The 20,774-nt window shown below is 35.4% G+C and overlaps 1 protein-coding gene and 1 long non-coding RNA gene across 4 annotated transcripts in view; both read left to right on the top strand.

Moving 5' to 3' along the window:
• The window catches only part of LOC111819225 (uncharacterized), a 77,886-nt gene extending 66,183 nt beyond the window's left edge, over positions 1–11,703 (top strand). For all 3 annotated transcript variants that reach the window (XR_002822970.1, XR_002822971.1, XR_002822969.1), the window contains 3 exons: positions 2,036–2,189; positions 2,792–2,870; positions 10,197–11,703. This is a non-coding gene — a long non-coding RNA (uncharacterized LOC111819225). The remainder of the gene's footprint in view (positions 1–2,035; positions 2,190–2,791; positions 2,871–10,196) is intronic.
• Positions 1–20,774, top strand: part of PDE3A (phosphodiesterase 3A) — a 369,019-nt gene that overhangs the window by 88,768 nt on the left and 259,477 nt on the right. The window lies entirely within an intron of this gene.

Below are 20,774 nucleotides of genomic sequence, written 5' to 3'. Positions count from 1 at the left end.
CCCTCGGGGAGTTTGGATCTGTCCATGGGGCCTCCATGACCTTTCCTTGTACAGGTTGTGTTAGTTTCCCCTGTATTGTGTACTGTCTCACCCTAGTATTTACCTTTTAATCCCTTCCAATATGTTAGCAAAAATTCTAGTATTTGGATGTCTTGAGCAGTTGGAAAAGACTGTAGAGGAAAGTAAATATAAAATATCTGTTATTTTAGAAAGTGGTTCAAACTTCCAATCCAGAAACCTTTCAGACTTCAGTACACTAACAACTCTCCCAGACACTCTTCAGGGCTCTTTCACTCACCTACAGTTTTAAATTTTGAGGGTGAGGTAGGACCAGTGACTAACCCTTTTGAAAGTTAATTAATTAATTGATCCCACGGCACCCTGGTGTCTAGGAGCACTTCCTCATGCCTGAGACTACAGTGATGGGCTTTTTTTTTTTGGAAATAGCTGTATTTGTTACATGGTCCCCACAGCCCTCAGCCCATAGTCTCGGGGAACATCTAACTCAATTGGCATAACAGTTTATAAAGAAAATATAAGTCAATAATATATTAGTAGTTGAATATAACAGGCAATTGTTAACTCTAACTTTGTGTTTTACTGTCTTTCTTTCAGCTTTAGTGCTACACTCACCCTAACAAATTTCTTTTTGTTACAGTGCTGAGATCTGATTCACTCACTGGCTCTTTACCTGCTCAGTCTGTCTTATCTCGGCGTCTGAACAATCTTTTCTCCTACACTTGGTTAATATGTTTCTTTAAGTCTCAGCTTAGATGTTACTTCCTCTTGGAAGACTTTCCTGAATAATGTTCCTCCCATTCCCAAATCCAAGTTAAATATTAGTGCTCCCAAATCATGGCGCTCCTCTGAGCTTATCAGCATAGTTCTCATGCTGGGATGTAATTGCTCACATATACTAAGTTGTACAAGGGCAAGAATGGTCTCCTTTATGTTCCTTAGTCTTATTCTTGTGCCTGATTTAGTGTACGGAACATAGAAATAAATAAATAAGTGCCTGATGAGTATATTTGAAACCAAAGATACTTTTATCATTATGAATCAATTGTTTTAATATATACTTTATTCCCATTCCTATCCCAGCATTAAAATTTAAGTCATCTTTGATATCTCATTCTCCCTCACTGAGTTATTCAATCACTAACTTTTGACAATTTTCATTTGCAGTGCCTGGAATATACTTTCAGTAGTCACATGTTTTATCTTTTTTTTGTAGACTCTACTCAAATTTTCCTGATCTATATTTTCGCTATCCCATATTAGCTTATTTGAAGTAGGTCATACATGCTTACCTCATCTCTTTCTTTGTCTTCACCTGATTGTATTTTTGTTTTGGCATTGTCCATATCATAACATGCCATGTGTTTTATTTCCTTATTGTATGTTTCCTCCTGCTAGAAAGTAAGCTTAACAAGAAGATTTTCTTTTATCCATTGGTAAGAACAGTGCTTGTAACAGGATTCCTGGCATATAGTAGGCAAGCAACAGATATTACCAAATAAATAAAGATGAAATAATATATGAGTAACCTTTCTTGTTAGTTGTAATATGCAACATTTGCTAAGAAATAGTAAGCTGCTTTTCTGTAAGTCCTTGTCATCTCTGCATATTTATGCTAAAATTGGTAAGCTTCCTAATTGTAAACATATAGATAAACACATGTTATTAATTGCTGCTTTCTTATTTCTCTCTTTGGTAGTGTGAGAGGCAGGTGAGTGTTTAAAAATGTGGTTGAGAGTGTTGGGAAAAGGTCTAGCAGATATAAGGTAGAATAATCCATTCAGATACCTCCTCTTGAATCTGCCTGAGCAAATTTTGGAAATTATTACTCTCTGATATATCTAAAGCTTTCCTAAACCCGAGCATCATAGATCATCTAGAACATTTCTGTTAATGTAATGTTTTTAAGGATAAAGAAATTGTCTCTTGAACACAAAATTTTTTTCTTCATAAAAAACGCATGAAGTAAAATATTAAAATATTAAAATTAACTGCCTATCTTAATGATTATATCCAGGACATCCTGAAAAACCGTTGTAGGTTTTCACGTGAAGTGATTTTCTCCTGTGGCAGTGCTACTCCTACAGGTCAAGAGAGTCTGCCATATTAAAACAGAGGGAATTGGAGGGGTTTACCATGTTTCATCCATGTAAGCTTGCAGACTGACAGGAGTAAGTAATATAATCTAACCTTACTAAAATACAGAAGCAAATTGAATTTTTAAACATTGTACTTGGTAGTATCTTCTCTGGAAGTTTGTTTGCTTATGTTATATATTCTGTCACCAAAGAAAAGACATTGTATAAGCAAATCTGGGGAGGGTTTAATAAAACAAATATGAATATTTCACATTTGAACCGTAATGTCTATACCTTAAAGTCTACTTCTTAGGAAGGTATAACCCCAAAATGTTGATAGATATATGCATCTTTCTGATTTGTAGGGTTGACCAAACCCCACATGGCTTAAATTGATAGTTATGGAGCTAAACTATTAATTTACAAATAACAGGCTAGAGTTGGAGCAGTTAAAAAACATGACCAACTCAGTACAATACTTTTGATATAGTGATAATACAGAATTTTTACCAAACAAAATTTCTGGAAATCCAATTAGGTATATGCGCGTCTATGGGCAGAGTTGCGAAGCATTGCATGATAGTAAGCTTAGTAAAATGCTAAATTAGACTCAGTAGATTATAGTGATTTGGTTATTTCAGTTTATGGATATAACATTTTAATAATCCTTTCCTGCTTTTTGGTTCTTTTCTGAGGAGCACTTAGTCACAGGTAAAAAGCATTAAATTCCATGGACTTACCCACAAGAATCAAACAAAGGGCTTATGTTTTGGGGTAAGTACTGTGTTCCATTAGAAAGACCTCATGGTCTCTGGGCTGAGGACCATAGCCTGACAATAAGTGCTATCTCTCAGACAAAACACAGAGATGCTTTTGTCAACTAGCCTTTATTTCTGTTTTGTCCTCCCTTGGTCTGAGTTATGCCAAAACCTACTTCCCAGGGCATCCTTTTAATCCCCTTTTATAAAAGGCTAATCAGTGACTTCATTTCCAGAAATGCATCTATTTTAAAAAAGAAAAAAACTGGAAATTCTCATATATAGAGATAACATTTCAAGCACATTTTGAGAAATGAGATTAAGTGGAGAAGGACTGTCTCTCCTAATATTAAGAGCAACATAGAAAAATGATTCTATAACAATATATTTCTAATGTAAGCTGAGAAATATATTGTTCTAAAAACGTATTTATTTATTTATTTAATTTTGTTTTTAATAATAATCATTTTATACTTAGACCGTAGATTTGTATGTGCCTTGTATTTATATAGGACGCCTAATAGTATTATAGTATTTCACTTATGAATAAAATAAGGCATATGTAAATTAAGGTGTACTGTAAACTCATATCTTCTGCATTTGTTTGCCACCCGAGCCCTCCCCCATGCTATGGCACACTTACAAAAATACCTCACATGGGGAGAGCTCGGTTGGCAAACAAACATACAAGGTGAGCGATATTTGCATAAAAATATGGTATGTATGTATATATGTGTCTTTGTGTGTGTCCATACGTGCATACAACCCACACACACTAAACACACATGCATGTATATATGCCTTAATTCATGTGTGTTTTATTTTATCCATATGTGGGATATTAAAATTCTATATAAATATGTTTTATATGTAAATTATTATACAATGTTGTCTTATATAATATCTGAGTACTAGATCCAGAATAGAATACAAGTTTCCTAAACTCTCAACCTAACCGGTAGAAAATGGTATAAGTCTGTATTCAAAGGTATTATAAGTGTTAATCTACTTTTGACAGGGTAGAAGTTAGAACATTTTCTTATCTGAGTTATTATATCAGTTAGAAAAATAATTTACAATATAATTAAATTTGTCATAGTTGGTTTATAGCAATGATGTAATATTTTTAAAAAGAACTTCTAAATTATGCCCTGGTTAAATTAATAAACATGTCAAATAAATTACCATTTAGAATGGCTTTTTTCATTTCTATAAAATTTCTGCATCCTGAGTCTATCTTCTCTGCAAGTTTTCATAATGTTCTTTATATAGTCAGATATTATGATTATTCAGATGATTCCATTAGATATTAATGTTCCTGACTAGCAGATGTGATCTTTGACATCTTTTTTCTTCAAACATATTTCCAGATATTTTTTCTTCTGGATTTCAGAAATGCACGGTTGTTCAATATGGTGGTGAATTTTCATCTTTCCGTACATATTCATTTTCACATGGAGGTATTATTTAAAAGCTGTGCTATCACAAAAAGTACAACGGGGAGCGTCTGGTAGCTCCTCCTCAAGTTTGTTAATATGTTTCTCTACAGCCCCTCTACTGATTGCCTCATATGTGTTTCCACATTTCATCACTGCCATTTCATTGCTTTTCAATCCATGATTTACACTTTTTTGCCACTGTTTCCAATTTTTTCAGTAATAGTCCTTTTGTTTATCCTGAATGTCATCAATTTGTGTGAATATGAGCTTCCAAAAACCTATATTGGGATGAATATATAATGTTAGGAGACTATTTTTTATAGGTTTGTGAGTGAACTGGGTTATAGTTTAAAAATGGCATCAGGTGAGTAGCTCTTACCCACCTTCCTACTAACGTGCCCTTAGAAATACAGGAAAAGATACATGCAGAAAACTATGATAGTCAACCTATTGCCTGAACCTGAGAAGAAATTTTACTAACTGCAAGGTAGATAGAACTGGAATGAAACAACATAACCAGTCCCCCAACTTTGCTATACTTGTCTAGAAGTAAGTAGGAAGTCAAGCTGTCTTTCCAAAGATTCAGAAACATAAAGCTGTTACAATAAAAAGCAAAGGAATTAGGCTGAGATCCATCTTTTGCATGGATACAGTTTTTTGAGGCAATAAAGATGTTATCTCCTATCCCAAAACAAAAACCAAACCCATTGCCGTCAAGTCAATTCTGACTCCTAGGGACCCTATGGGACAGAGTAGAACTGCCTCACAGGTTTCTAGGAGACTGGTGCATTTTAACTGCTGATCTTTTAGTTAGTAGCCATAACTCTTAACCACTGCACCACTCTATTATTTACTTCCTGATTTAAAGTATCAAGTCAAGGGCTAGAGTTCTCAAACATAAACTAGGTATCAATAGGTCTGTTCTCAGGATGTATGTAGAGATTATAGATTTACATTTATTCTGTCTCTTTAGGTTTTTATAGAACGAGGCAATGGAAATAGAAAAAAAATACTTTTATGCCACCAGATATATACACATAAAAATGCTATAGTCATAGGAAATATGAATTATAAATTTCAACTCATTTTCTATCTATGTAGATACATGATGATGAACTGATTATTATGAATTGGACTGAAAATATGGTTTTGGGAAGACTAGCCTACTTACCTGTATTTTTGATAGGCAACCAATTTGACCTGTATAGATCATTCCCTATTTGTAAATGAATATGCAAAGTAAAAAAAAAAAAAATTCTTTTTGAAGTATTTGTGCTAAAAGTACTAGAAGTGAAAGGACACATTATCCTAATGACTTCAAAGAAGAAGGTATTCGGATAATAATTTGTCATAGAAGATAGAACAATATTTCTGGGTGAAAAAAAAATGTGGTATTCTGATTCTGGTGTAAAAGTAGATGTCCTTATCTATAAAATAGGAACAGAAATCTAATATGAATAGGATAGACTAAGATGAAAGAAGAGATGAGTCAAATTTAGAAAAAAAAATTCTGAAAAAAAGAAAAAGAAAAATTACATTTTACCAATAAAGATCAAAATTGACTTTGTAGAAATTTGCATCAATGATGTGGCTGACATGTCAGAAAATCTGCATCACAAAGGACCTAGGCATTGCAAAGGTCTCAGAAGGACTAGTTGCTATCACCCAGGGCTGGAGGCCACAAAACTGCACTCACGCTGAGTTGTTGGGTGGTGGGGTGTTCAGGGCTACTGCTTCTGCTGCTGCTTTTGGAACAAAGCACTGCTGCCAAACAGTCCCCCATGAGCCAACAAGGCTAATACTTTTAAAACTACATGGCTGGATGCCAGTCACCTGCAATGGTTCTCAGTAACCCTCTGCTGCCGTTGCCTCTGCCAGAAGCAGAAAAATAAAACTTTCTCTTCCTTCCGCCTTTGAATTTCTAACCAGTGTCTTGGCAGAATCGGACAGAAAGTCAGGTAGCCAAGGATTAAGTAAATAGAGTTTAGAGTCTTCCAGCCTCCTGTGAAACAGAAGATGGGAATGGAGTTGAGAGCCAGTAGGCAATCTGCATATGTATTTGTTCTTTAATTTCTTTTAATAATGTCCTTATTCCACGCTGCTTGTTTTAATAACTTCCCTGCAAGTAAATAATCCACAATAATGGCAATTAATTGCTTAGAGCATAAACTGTAATTTATTAAAGCTTAATATTGTTAGAAAGTGAATGGTTGGAGAAATGGGGTGATAGCAAGCAAGCTCTGTGTACTCCTATGTAGCACCTCTTACATAGTCTATACGAATGCAATATATAAACAATACAAATTATGGTATATTAGATCTTTAAGCATTTGGAATAATATGAAAATTGATGTCCTTTTTGCTAATGTTATTGTAGAATTCACGTAATTGATTAGTTAAAACAAAGACAGTATCATTTTATTAATATGAAAAAAATGTAAATAGTCTTCTTGGGATTATTAGCAACATCTCTTGAAAACATATGCTATTTTAAAAAGGTTTCAGCCAGATGATTTTACAGATTGCATTGTTTATCAGTGAGTGTTTATGTAAGGAGATGAGACTTGGTGATCTCAGAGCTGTTCTGCAGTTTCCATTCTTTCTTGGCTCACGGTTTCCATTCACACAGTCAAACACTACCCTCCCTCAGTCATTCAGACCGTAGAGAAATGCGACTCTGATTAGCTTAACTACCATCATTCTGAATAAAACATTACTTTTTTACTATACGGTTGCTATGAGTCAGAATCCACTCGATGGCAATGGGTTTTCAGTGGATGCCTGGTATAAATACTACAGTGTTTCTTGAAATGTAGAGTCCCGATCAGTGGTGGTTTAAAAAATCATTTTAAATGCAACCACAGATGTTTACAGACAATATAAATGTTTAATAACAAGTTCTTTGCTTTTCAGTTCTGCTTAAAGTAAGGGGAGCAAGTCTCAATTTGATGCTACTATGCCTTTAATTAAAAAGCTCCTGTAAAATATCAACACACTTTAGGAGAATGAGATCTATACTCTGATTATGCCCAAGGTGAATTTTCTCAACTACAGTGTATTGCCTATGTCCATCTAAAAACAGAAATAAGAATAGTTGCTGTTACCACTACGAGGAGACCTTGTAAGAATAAATATTAAAATAGTTTACAGGTAATTTAAATTGTTACAGTGCAAGAATCAATAGACTAGTTGCCAAAAAACTTTCAGCTTATCACTGGCAGAGCTGGAAATAGATACATGATCTCTCTAAATCTCCATTTCTCTTCTTTAAAATGGGAATAATTATCTTTTCCTTTCTTACCTCAGTGTGCTATTTGTTACATTAAGCATGTTGAGAAATAAAAATAATTTGTATGTATTTTTTAAAACTTCACATAAAATGTTCTACATGTTATTTGTTGCTCAACCAAATCTTATCTTAATGCGCTAAACCTAATAGCTAAGATATTAGTGTTTCTTCCTAGATGAGAAATCATTTAGGCCTACCTAAGATAAACGTCTTAAGAGGTATGATTTGCATTTATATCAAAGCAATCGACCTCTAGATCTATACAGATCTACAACTAGGAAATTAGAGGCATCCTTTATCCTGAAAGCTTACTGGCTTTACTCTCGTTTTTATGTTTCCTATTTGTTTTCATACTCTCCCAGAGCATTTTGAAATAGTGTATTTTCTAATTATGAAAGTAATATGCATTCTCTGAAGAAAAAGCAGAAAGGCATCAAGAAGGGGACAAAACGCCACTCTTCATTCCACCCCCCAGGCCCGTTAATACCTTGTCATGGTTGCTGCCATCTCGTGAGTGTGTCTGTGTGCGTGGTGTATGCATGTGCACCTGTGTGCTGTTGTTTTAGTCTTTTTTGATTTTGAGAAATGGGGGCCATGCTGTATAAAGAATATATACATGTTTGTTATTGCTTGCTTAGTTTTTTTTCTTGATATGCTGTTTTGATTTCTTTATTCTGAAAAGAAGAACCATTTTAAATTTGTTTCTGCCTCGATTAGGTTGTTAATGATGATATTTACTTATGTTATTGTTATGTGTACTGTTAATTTGATGACATAATCATCCTTTTGCTCTTACCACTTGATGGCTCTGTTCTTGGAGTGACTTTTTCCTAAAAGCTTGACTTATATTAAAAACAAAGCAAACCTGTTGCCGTTGAGTCGATTCCAACTTACAGCGACTCTGTAGGACAGAGTGCAACTACCCATAGGATTCCCAAGGAGCGGCTGGTGGATTTGAGCTGCCAACCTTTTTGTTAGCAACTGATCTCTTAACTACTGTGGCATCATTAATTATGTTGAAATGATGAGAAATTTTATTGGCCTTATCGGCATTATATTAAACATAGACAAACACAATTGCATAATAATTCACTAAAGTAGGCCCGTATTATTTTAAGTAATATTGAAGTAGATCCAAAATTTAATATACCAAAAATAAAAACCCAAACCCATTGCCATCAAGTCAATTATGACTCACAGCAATCCTATAAGATAAAGTAGAACTGCCTCATAAGGTTCCCAAAGCTGTAATCTTTATGGAAGCAGTCTGCCACATCTTTCTCCTACAGAACGCTGATGGGTTCAAACTGTCGACTTTTCCATTAGCAGCTGAGCCCTTAACCAGTGTGCTACTAGGGCTCGGGGTACAATGTACTTAGAAAGCAATATATTCACCTAACAAAGCCCACTGCCAATTGGTAAACAAGTACCTTAATAATTTTTCCGGGTCATGCTTTTTAAATTGATAGCTATGATACTGAGTACATCATCATTTTTTCCATTAGTCAGCTAATTTTCACTGTAATTTTTGCTTCTGCATTTTCATATAATTTTATTTATTTGCTTCTTGTTGAGAATATACCCAGCAAAAAGTATACCAATTCAACAGTTTCTACATGTACCATTTAGTGACTTGATTATATTCTTCGATGTGTGCAACCATTCTCATTCTCTTTTCTGAGTTATTCCTCCCCCATTAACATAAATTCACTGCCCCCTAAGGTTTCTATCTAATCTTTGGAGTTGCTATTGTCCATTTGATCCCATATAGATAGTTCTTAAAAGAGCCTAATGCTCAAGGCAGCCATTTTTTTACTAGTTAAGCTAAACTATTGTTTGGTTTTAAGAAGACTTCAGGGGATAATTTTGGTTTGAGGTTTAAGGATTATCTCAGGGCAGTAGTTTCAGGGGTGCACCCAAACTTCATGGCTCCCTTCTGCATTTGAGAGTGGTGACCACTTATCACTCTGCCGGGCCATGAAATGTACTATCTATATGTAGATTTTATTCTGAATGGTTATTACGTAGGATGTTTTACTACGGGCCAAATCATCATTACTTCAAAGCCTAATTGTTTTCTGTAGGCCCTAAACTCATGCTAATTTCTATGACCAAGCCAGTGTGTCATACAAATGTTCTTTCTCTGTAAAGACTGACTCTGCAGAACTATACATGGGTGACCTGGAATTGAATGAAATGAGACATATGGGAGATATTAGTTTGTCGTCTGTGGATAAATGGTCATCTTTGAAATGCTTTATCTGAAGCTTTCCAGATGTATCCAATTAGTTAGCACCAAACCTTATAGGAGGGAAACAATATTTTAGGAGAAACGTTCTCACCATGTTATAAACTGATTCAATATTTCACTCTATCTATACCACTGAGAAAATCCCAGCATTATGAATTAAGAAGCGGTTAATGATATATAGGAGTATAAAAGAATCCTGAGAGTGAAATTAGAAGCTTTGCCATGATGCACAGAAGCTTGTTGCACATAACTGTTTACTTCTGTTCTTTTAGATTTGTGATAACGTATTTATTGTTTATCTTTTTTTTAAAAAAAAATTGAAGTTACCATATTGCTTATAAAAACTCTGCATGTTTTTCTTAGCTCATCAGAACTTCCTCTCTGAGTATAGAAGTGGATGAAATTGGAGGTTGCTGTAACAGTCTCTTCTCTTCACTAGTATGTCATTTTGCATTTCTACAGTTTACACATTCCAAGAGCATAGTAGACCTTATGTTAGTTCTTATTAAGTTATGACATTATACAACTCTGACTCAACTTCCTAAGCTAAGCAAACTTATTTGTTCTATAGTAGTAAAGATCTTAAGTACTTATCTTTTAAAGTTTTAAAATGGCAGCATGTCCTGAATAACAGAAAATTAAAAAATGTTGCAGCTCCTGGAGGTGGTTAAAATGGGGAAAGCAGACATGACAAATGGTTCCTACTTCTTAGAACTTGAGAGACTTTATCTACAGGAATGTTCTAGAAGAAGAAAGTATTATAAATGATACAGATTTGTGTCAAAACTATTACTCATCTTGGATCTCCCTTTTGGAAATTTTGGCTCAATAAGCAACCATGTTTAAATGGATGTGCTGCAGAGGCTGTTGTGGAGTGCGAAGAGCTTAGGAACTAAGTCAGCAGGTTAAAACCTGACCCTCTGGCCCATTTTTTTTCTCTCTTTGACTCTTAAAAAGCATGTTCCCTAGAGACCTATCCAAATAGTCACTGGGAGTCCTGAATCCCCACCCTTTGTCCAGTACACTGAACTGTGTTATGCAACATGGAAACTGTTCCCATTCCAATTCCTGACAGCCAGACTCTTGGAAGTCAAGCAAAGGAACAGGATGCTTCTGTGAAGCACAACACTTTGCACTGACATTTATGATCTGTGAATACAACTAATTTTTCTTTTATGGGCAAATATGTTTTAAAAATTTGTTTAAATTAAATTTTAGAAAGCATATAAACTGAAAAGCAGCTATAATAGCGAAGAGTTCTTCCTGAATGGGAAGCAGCAGTTCTCTTGCCTTTCATTTATTTAAAATGAAGAAGTGGTGAATGAGGTGAAAAGGCTTCCGACTGGTGAACGATCTAATAAGGGGCACTGAGGTTGTGTTTAGGTAACTGTGATGTTATACGATGGATGATTATGAGTAATACTTTGAATTACAATTCTTTCTTTAATTTTCAGTGTACTTTTAAATTATTTTAAGACTAAATAATGACTAATGAAGTATCTTAAGATATCGTAAGAAGCCATTTTGTCTGTTTTGTGTTTTCAGCTCTGTTTTCCCTGTAGGTAATCTTCTAGATAAAGCCAATGTAAAAAACCTGTCATTTTTAGCTGCCACCGAGACAACTTTGACTCATAGTGACCCCTTGCACATCCGATTGAAACACTGCCTAGTCCTGTGTTGTCCTCACAATTACTGAGATTTCAATTCCATCCTTGTGGCTATTGTGCCAATATGTTTTACCAAGGCTCTCCTGCACCGACCCTCTTCTTCATCAAACGTAATGTCCTCCTACAGTGGTTGATCTCTCCTGATAATGTGCCCAAAGAAAGTGAGTTAGACAATGTTTTCATTGGCTAGTTTTCACAAGTAGATAGCCAGCTCTTTCTTTCTAGTCTCTCTTAGTCTGGAAGCTGTGCTGAAACCCTCCCACCATGGGTGACCCTGATGGTATTTGAAATACTGGTAACATAGCTTCCAGCATCACAGTAACATACAAGCCATCACAGTACTACAGACTGACAGATGGGTGGTGCAACCTGATTATAGAAACCACTTGTACTCTGTTAATAATTATGACTACCTGATTGTGGTTTTTTAGATGATAGAAGTTTGAATTTTAGCATAACTATTTCTTCCTCTTTCTTTTCCTTTGCTATCACCAACCTGCTCCAGTTACTGAAGGCACCTGTCTTACCCCTATCACCGATTTTCAGTCTGAAAGGCAGAATGAGATCTTAAGTTTGTGCTTCCCATCTTATGGTTATAAGGGGAAAATAAATTGTCATTTGAACTCCAGATTTGAGCTCAGAGTTTATAGAAATAAGCACAAATTTCATTAGCTTTTTGGTGACTATGCTGTTCATCTTCCTTGTTTTTCTAGGTATTGGGTGGGCAACCTTTGTTAAATATGCTTTCCTAAGTGTGTGTTCTTTTTTGTTTTTTTGTTTTTTTTTGAGGGGGTGGGGAGAGGAGTTGTTGAACTACTTGACCTATGTGTTATTTTAATAAGTACACTCAATTTTTATCTAACTGGGAGTAAACAAGGACAGCTGCGAAGTATAAATTCTGCATTATTGGTTGTTTTCATCCTTTAAAATTTTCTGATTTGAGTAATGGCAGAGAGACTTTTTAAAATGATCATTTATAAATATGTTAATTTTCTGAAAGCAGTTCTTTAAGGAAGAAGACAAAAGAAAGATCCATGGTAATGCTGCTATTTTTTTCTTTTTTTTTAAATCTGTGTATTTAGGAATAGTTCCTTCTTAAATGACCTATAGAGATGATGTACTCCACCTCCTTGTTTAAATAATTCGGGGCACCCATGCATCCAAAGCTTAGCATAGTAATTTCCTATATTCCTCTCTGGTACTCTTTCTTTTACCATATAGCCATAGATATTTAAGCATTAAATGTTCTGTAAAAATAAATTATATGATATCCCTATTGATTATATAAAACAATTTTAAAAAATTGTAACATTAAAATCTCTTTTATTTATTTTTCTAAGTCTGCGATACTCTTTTCGAGGTGTTAAAAATACATCTTCTGACTTCTCTTACTTGATTTCAGGCATTATTCCTTACACATTGTTAGAAAATCCAATTTATTCTGAATATAGGTGCTAATTAAACAGTGGAATGTTGGTCAATGGATACGAACATTTCTTGAAATACTCGTTTAAATTAATAGCAAGTCTGCCTTTTCTAGCCAGCTTTGTGATTTTGTCCCTCATGCTCATGCAAATAAATTGCATTGTTTAGATTTTAAAATAGCAACATTGTTCTACTAGGATTGAACTCTATTCCTAAGTCATTATGGCATTTATTTTTCCATTTGACAGTTATTTCTGAGTATTGCTTTTTATCTCGGGAGCTGCCTCAAAATCTTGTATTTGTTCATTTTAATAACATTTTGCAAATTATGTATTTTGTATGTGATGTATCTGTTGTTTATTATCAGTAGTAATTTGTCTGGAGATCAGATAGAGAGATGATTGTGGTCTGTACTAGCCTGTGGACTTGGGACAGTTATTTAATCCCTCTGGATCGCATTTTCTCATGTGTAAAATTGCCCCAGTAATACTAATCTATAAGATTGATTGTAAAGATTAAATGAAATGATAAAGATAAATTGCCTGGCATGGTGTCAGGAACTCAGTAAGTACCTGCTAATCACAGTTATGGAAAGATGCCAAGGTACAACAATTGATTTCTATTTGTCTGGAGCAACAGAAGAAGAAGGAGAGTCAGGAATAGGAGGAGGAAATGGAATTTGTGGCTAATTGCCACCATGGACAACTGTTCCCTTAGCCCTGAGATCAGAAGAACTGGATGATGCCTGGCTACCATTACTGAACATTTTGGTCAAAGTTTCTCTAGAAGAATTCTGATCAAAAGGGATAAGATACAGAACAGAATATCAAATTCACGTGGAATCCATACTTTCTGGAGCCGTGGAGGCTGATACACCCCTGAAACTATTGCCCTGAGCTAATCCTTAAACTGTAAACCAAAAATATCCCCTGAAGTCTTCTTAAAACCAGACAATAATTTAGCTTAACTAGTAAAGAATGTCTGCCTTGAGCATTGTAGTCTTTTAAGGACTACCTATATGAGATCAAACTGACAACAGTAACTCAAAAGATAAGAGGAAATTTAGAGGGAGTGAGGTTATGTTAATGGGGGAGGAACAATTCAGAAAGAGAGGGTGAGAATGGTTGCACAACTCAAAGAATATAATCAATGTCACTGAGTTGTTGAATTGTACATGTAGAAATTGTTGAATTGATGTATGTTCTGATTGTATATTCTCAACAACAATAATAAAATAAATTATTTTTAAAAAAGACAAAAAGTGCATTCTACATGGTGAAAACTTTAAAAAAAAGGAATTCAAATTATACTGGCAGCAAGGTCTGCTTAGTGTTTCAGGTTCCACTGATTATCTCACTCTGTACTTCCCTTTCCAACATTACGTAGCTTTTAGCACGCCAGACTTAAGAGAATTATTTCACTGTTGCTGTTATTATGACTTTTAACCTAACTACTGTTGAGAGGAATTAAAAATGAACACTTAAGAAGTGTTTGTTCTCTGCATGTTAGTTGTGGATTGGCAAGAAATGTAATTGAATTTTCTAAGACTTCTGTACACAAAGGATCGAAGAACCAGTAAGCATCCTCTCAAAGTTTCAAAAGTCTTTTCTGGCAGGAGTTATGTTGTTAAACAACTCTTGAGGAGAGGATACTAAATAGCTTATTTTGTACATCATGAGACTGCCACTTTGTCAATAAATGTATCATTAATGTGATCTAATTTTTAGCCCTCGGAATTCCACATTGAACTGGAAAGTGGATTCCAAAGCCTTGGAGCTCACTGCCTCTTTGGAACCTAGTTAATGGTATGCTTGAAAATCAGTAATCATGAAATATGAGAAGTCAGAAATGTTCAAGAAATCACCCAACATCACTATCATTATTACTTTTTACTTACTGACAGATTTTTGCAGCATCTTTCTTGATGTTTCTTCTGAAAAATTTCCAAGCCATTCTTCAATCCTGGGAGTGACTGTAATTTTCATATTTTCCTAGCTACCCGAAGAGTCAGTGTCCTTCTAATTACTGGGGTGTGATGGGCAAGGTCCATTTTTACCTGCATTCCAAACTTCATCCTTCACTTTTAATATGTTGTAGCATCATGATCCTGTCAGTGTTGTATTTGTCAATTCTTCTCTATTCCTACAGACTTAGTTCATCTTAGTCATTTCCCACCTCATTGTTTGCCATGGCCCCATAACAGTTTTCCTGTTTCTAGCCTCTTACCACCACCCACATCAATCTTTCACATTGCCTTCAGGGTTACTTTCCTGAAACATACATCTAAAACAAACAAGCAAACAAACAAAACATACATCTACAGGGTACTTATTTAGCATAGAAACTGATGGACTCTTTCTGAATTTGATAAGTTAATTGAAATCTTATGTTGTTGATAATAATTATTTAGGAATTATTTCTGTCATAAAAACATCTAAAATTCCCTTTGAATAAACACAGATACTTTTATACAATTTTTTAAAGACATTACATAATGAATCATGTTTGAGAAGCATAATATTTTTAGGCACATCCTATTATATTTTTTATAACACTTGAAATATTAGATGAATTAGGAAAAAAGTTATTTAGGAAATAAAAACAGTAATTTATTTAACACAGCTTTACAGAGCTGTGATTGTAAATAACTCCAAAGTTCAGAAGTTAAAGGTCAGTGTGGAGAATGAAAGCAGACAAGATAGTTATTCCCATGATAGAGCTGTTCTTTTATGGGCTTTCATAAAACTCCAAATTATGTTCTGTGCCAATAATGACTCTAGAAAATTGTCTCTTCTTTTCTGAATTTCCCTCCATCTCCACCTCTTCTTGGAAATCCTATCTTAAATTTAATCTCGTTCCTGGTTTGTTTTATCTCTGCCATGTGTGTTAACAAAACTCAGATTTTTTTTTCTGAGTTGCATAGCAGTAATCATTCAATATCATCTATTATTTTTCTTAACTTTTAGGGTTGTATGTATGTGCATTTACATGTATGTATGTACCTATATATATATTGTACGTGTATATGTGTGTGTGTATATATACGTATATATATATAATATACACATATATCTCAAAGCTTTGTATTATGAAATAAATAATTTTGTTGCTAGACTTCCTGGCATAAAACAGGAGTTTTTAGAGTAGGGATGGAAAGTGATTTCATCTTGAATGTTGTTCCTACTTGATCTAGAATGCTATGTTCAGAAGGACTCTGAGGCTATATCTGGGCTCAGTGGAAAAGAAGAAATAAGAATTACTGATGTTCTACCTGGGGACATGGAGTTCCTGGATGGCACAAATGGTTAAGTGCACAGCTACTAAAGGTTGGTTTGAGTCAACCCAAAGGCACGTCGGAAGAAAGGCATGGTGATTTGTATCCAAAGATCACAGGACTGAAAACCCTGTAAAGCACAGTTCTACTCTGAAACACATGGGGTCATCACGAGTCTGAATCAACAACTGGTTTTTGTTGTTATTGTTGTTACCTGGGGACATATTGAGGGAGGAGGTAACGTCCCGGAGGCCTGCTGCTTTTAAGTATGACCACTGTTATTAGGGATTTGAACCTAGAACTATCTGATTATAAAGCACAAATTCTCAGATAACCATTCTATATTGCCTTTCAAAAAATGTATGAATGGTCAAGAAAGTGTTAGAGTTTACAGTTAAAGTGTTTTAAACAGGAGTGGGAGAGTATTTTAGAGATATTATGTGACTGTGGAAATGGTGGAGAAGTGGTTATTTTCTTTTGTCCTTAAATATCAGTTGCTGATTTTGGATCTGTAAATATGAGCCTTGACAACATAAATGACTATATATGTGAACCTCGTCAGATGGAATACACAGAAATCAAATCCACAATGTGGAAAGAGACAATGGAGAAGCTCAATATCATCAGTCAGAACAAGGCCAGAGGCTGACTACGGAACAGACCATCAATCGCTCATATGCAAGTTCATGTTGAAGCTGAAGAAAATTAAAACAAGTCCATGAGAGCCAAAGTACAGCCTTGATTGTATCCCATCTGAATTTAGAGAGCATCTCAAGAATAGATTTGACACATTGAATGCTAATGACTGAAGACCAGACGAATTATGGGATAATATCAAGGACATCATACATGAAGAAAGCAAATATCATTAAAAAGGCAGGAAAAAAAAAGACCAAAATGGATGTCAGAAGAGACACTGAAATTTGCTCTTGAAAGTAGAGCAGCTAAAGCAAAAGGAAGAAATGATTTAGTAAAAGAGCTGAACAGAAGATTTCAAAGGGCGGCTAGAGAAGACAAAATATTGTAATGATAATGTGCAAAGACCTGGAGTTAGAAAACCAAAAGGGAAGAACACGCTCAGCATTTCTCAAGTTGAAAGAATTGAAGAAAAAAATTCAAGCCTTGGGTTACAATATTGAAGGATTCTATGGGCAAAATATTGATTGAACAGGAAGCATCAAAAGAAGATGAAAGGAATATACAGAGTCACTGTATCAAAAAGAATTGGTCGACATTCAAACATTTCAGCAAGTGGCATATGATCAAGAACCGATGGTACTGAAGGAAGAAGTCCAAGCTGCATTGAAGGTATTGGCAAAAATCAAGGCTCCAGGAAATGATGGAATACCAATCGAGAAGTTTCAACAAATGGATGCAATGCTGGAAATTGCTCACTAGTATATGCCAAGAAATTTGGAAGACAGCTACCTGGACAAACGACTGGAAGAGATCCAAGTGATCCATCAGAATGTGGAAATTATTGAATGATATCTTTAATATCACTTACAATGAAAAGCCATTCAGCTGTGTGGATCATAACACATTATGGACAACATTGCAAAGAATGGGAATTCCAGAACACTTAATTGGGTTCATGAGGAACCCATGCATAGACCAAGAGACAGTTGTTCAAACAGCGCAAGGGGATACTACATGGTATAAAATCAAGAAAAGTGTGTGTCAGTATTGTATCCTTTCACCAAATTTATACAGTCTGTATGCTGAGCAAATAATCTGAGAAGCTGGACTATATGAAGAAGAATAAAGCATCAGGATTGGAGGAAGACTCACTAACAACCTGCAGTGTGCAGATGACATAACTTTGCTTGCTGAAAGTGAAGAGGACTTGAAGCACTTACTGAGGAAGATCAAAGATTACAAAGAAAACAAAAATCTCACAACTGGACCAATAAGCAACACCATGATAAATGGAGAAAAGATTGAAGTTGTTATAAGAATTTCATTTTACTTGAATCCACAACCAATGCCCATGGAAACAGCAGTCCAGAAATCAAACAACACATTGCATTGGGAAAATCTGTCGCAGAAGACATCTTTAAAGTGTTAAAAAGCAAAGATAAATTGCCTTGAGGCCTAAGGTGCGCCTGACCCAAGCCATGTTATTTTCAATTGCCTCATATGCAAGCGAAAGCTGGACAATGAATAAGAAAGGCCAAAGAATAATTGATGCTTTTGAATTATAGACTGCCAGGAGCACAAGCAAATCTGTCTTGGAAGAAGTACAGCCAGAATGCTCCTTAGAAATGAGGATGGTAGACTTTATCTCATGTACTTTGGACATGTTATCAGGAAGGACCAGTCCCTGGAGAAGGACATCATGCTTGATAGAGGGTCATCAAAAAAGAGGAAGACCCTCAATGAGATGGATTGACATACTGGCTGCAACAATGGGCTAAATCATAGCAACAGTTGTGAGGATGGCGCAGGACCAGACAGTGTTTCATTCTGTTGTACATAGGTTTGCTATGAGTTGGAACTGACTCGATGGCATCTAACAACAAATATGAGCCTAGAATGACTTCATCACAACACTTTTGAAACTTTCAAAATTTAGGTTTATAGGTTTTATCCTTGAGGATTGAGTCAACAGATCTTCAGTGGAGCTGGCATTGAACTCTTCAAAATCTCCATAGGATTTTCTAATGTACATTTAGGGTGAAAAACCATCTAAATTTTAATTTGCCTACAGGTGGTTTTCAACCCTGGCTGCACATTAGAACTTCCTTAGGTGCTTGAAAAATGATTGCTGTGAGGATTCATCCCGTATCAATTAAATTGAGGGTAGGACCAGGGCGTTGGTGTTTTTAATGGGTCCCCAGGTAATTGTAACACGCAGACAGAGGAGAGAACAACTGGCTTAATTTCATCCCTTTTTCCTCAGTGCTGCTGCTCCATAAACCCAGGTTTTGGAGATCTGCAATCTGGTTGTAATCTTTCTTTTGGGTTCCCTTACCCACATCTCAGAGCAAGCTTGCTATTATTTTCTGAACAGCAAATTCAGTTTTATAAACCATCTTTCTGCTACTGTCTCAATTTCTTCAGTACTTAAAAATCCCAGAATCAAGATTGAAAAAGTATGTGTGCATTTTTTAGATTTATGGATTCTGGGTAAATTGGCATTATTTATTTAAAACTACATACGGTAAAGAAGTAATGCATTTTAGATTTCATACCAAAATAATATCTGATTTATGATATGTATTCTTCTCAAGGTTATTTTTCTGGCTTTTTTTCCAAAAAGTATTTATTGCATACCTTTTATATGCTTGTTGGCTACTATATTTTGCACTACGGATGGAAGGGGGAAGGTAATGCTTAGAATATTTAACAACCAGTATGGCACTTACAAGTGAGCCTACGAGCTGCAGTGGTTAAGTGCTTGGCTGCTAACTGAAAGGTCAACAGTTTGAACCCACTGGCTGCTCTGTGGGAGATAGTCTTAGAAACCTTACGGTGCAGTTCTACTCTGTCCGATAGGGTTGCTATGAGTCAGAATCAACTCTATGGCAACTGGCTTGGTTTTTGGTGTCACTGACAAAGTCAGTCAGGTAGGAGGCAGATTATAAAATCCATTGCTCTTGAGTTGATTCCGACTCACAGCGACCCTATAGGGAAGAGTAGAACTGCCCCATAAGGTTTCTAAGGCTGTAATCTTTATGGAAGCAGACTACTACATCTTTCTCCCATATAGTGGCTGGTGGGTTTGAACGATGGATCTTTCGATTAGCAGCCAAGCACTTAACCACTGTGCTGCCAGGGCATGTTAAACAGATTATAAACAGCCTTCATGTTCATACTGGTGCATGTTAGCCCTGAATTTAATACATGCAGCCCCCGGGTTATGAACATCCAACTTACATACAACCCGTAGTTACAAACCAACCCCTGTAAAAAACTTTGGGGTACATACAATGGTTTATGATAACAAAGGAGTGCTACCTCATGACACACATCAAAACGTTATTATTATTATTATTACTGCATTGTTATGTTAAAGATGTTTTAGTATATCTGGAAATGTTTCTTCAATGTTTTTTATGCATAGAAATGTACACTATATCCTGTATACTAAGACAAATATTTGACTAACTGATGGTAGGTATGAACCCTACCTAACTGTTCCGACTTACATACAAATTGGACTTAAAGACAGATTTAGGAATGGAACTTGTTTGTGATCTGGTGACTAGCTGTACTGAAAAAGACAGTTATATCTCTACCCCCTTGAGGCCAGTAGTCTCTTGCAGAGTTTTAAATTTTAATTTACGTTAGCATTATCTAGGCCATTCTTGCGTGTCACTTGCAGAGATTCTGATTCAGTAGATTGGAATTGGGCCCAGAAATCTTCATTTTTAACATATTTCCTGGGAGTTTCAAGGCGGAAAGACAATCAGAAAGGGATTTCTCAGTAAAGCAATTCAGAGTGTCGTTAGCAAATTCTAGCCAACTCCATGTACTTCTCTCTCACTCCTTTCAGAATTTTTATGGAAAATCTCTACTGTCGGATTGTCGACATCTTTGAAGTTAATTTTTTGAAGTTTAGCTTTTGCACAT

This window comes from Trichechus manatus, unplaced genomic scaffold (genome assembly GCF_000243295.1).
Source record: "Trichechus manatus latirostris isolate Lorelei unplaced genomic scaffold, TriManLat1.0 scaffold00320, whole genome shotgun sequence".
Classification (NCBI taxonomy): Eukaryota; Metazoa; Chordata; class Mammalia; order Sirenia; family Trichechidae; genus Trichechus; species Trichechus manatus.
The sequence above is the reverse complement of the archived record's forward strand: the minus strand, read 5'-3'. Positions and strand labels throughout refer to the sequence as shown.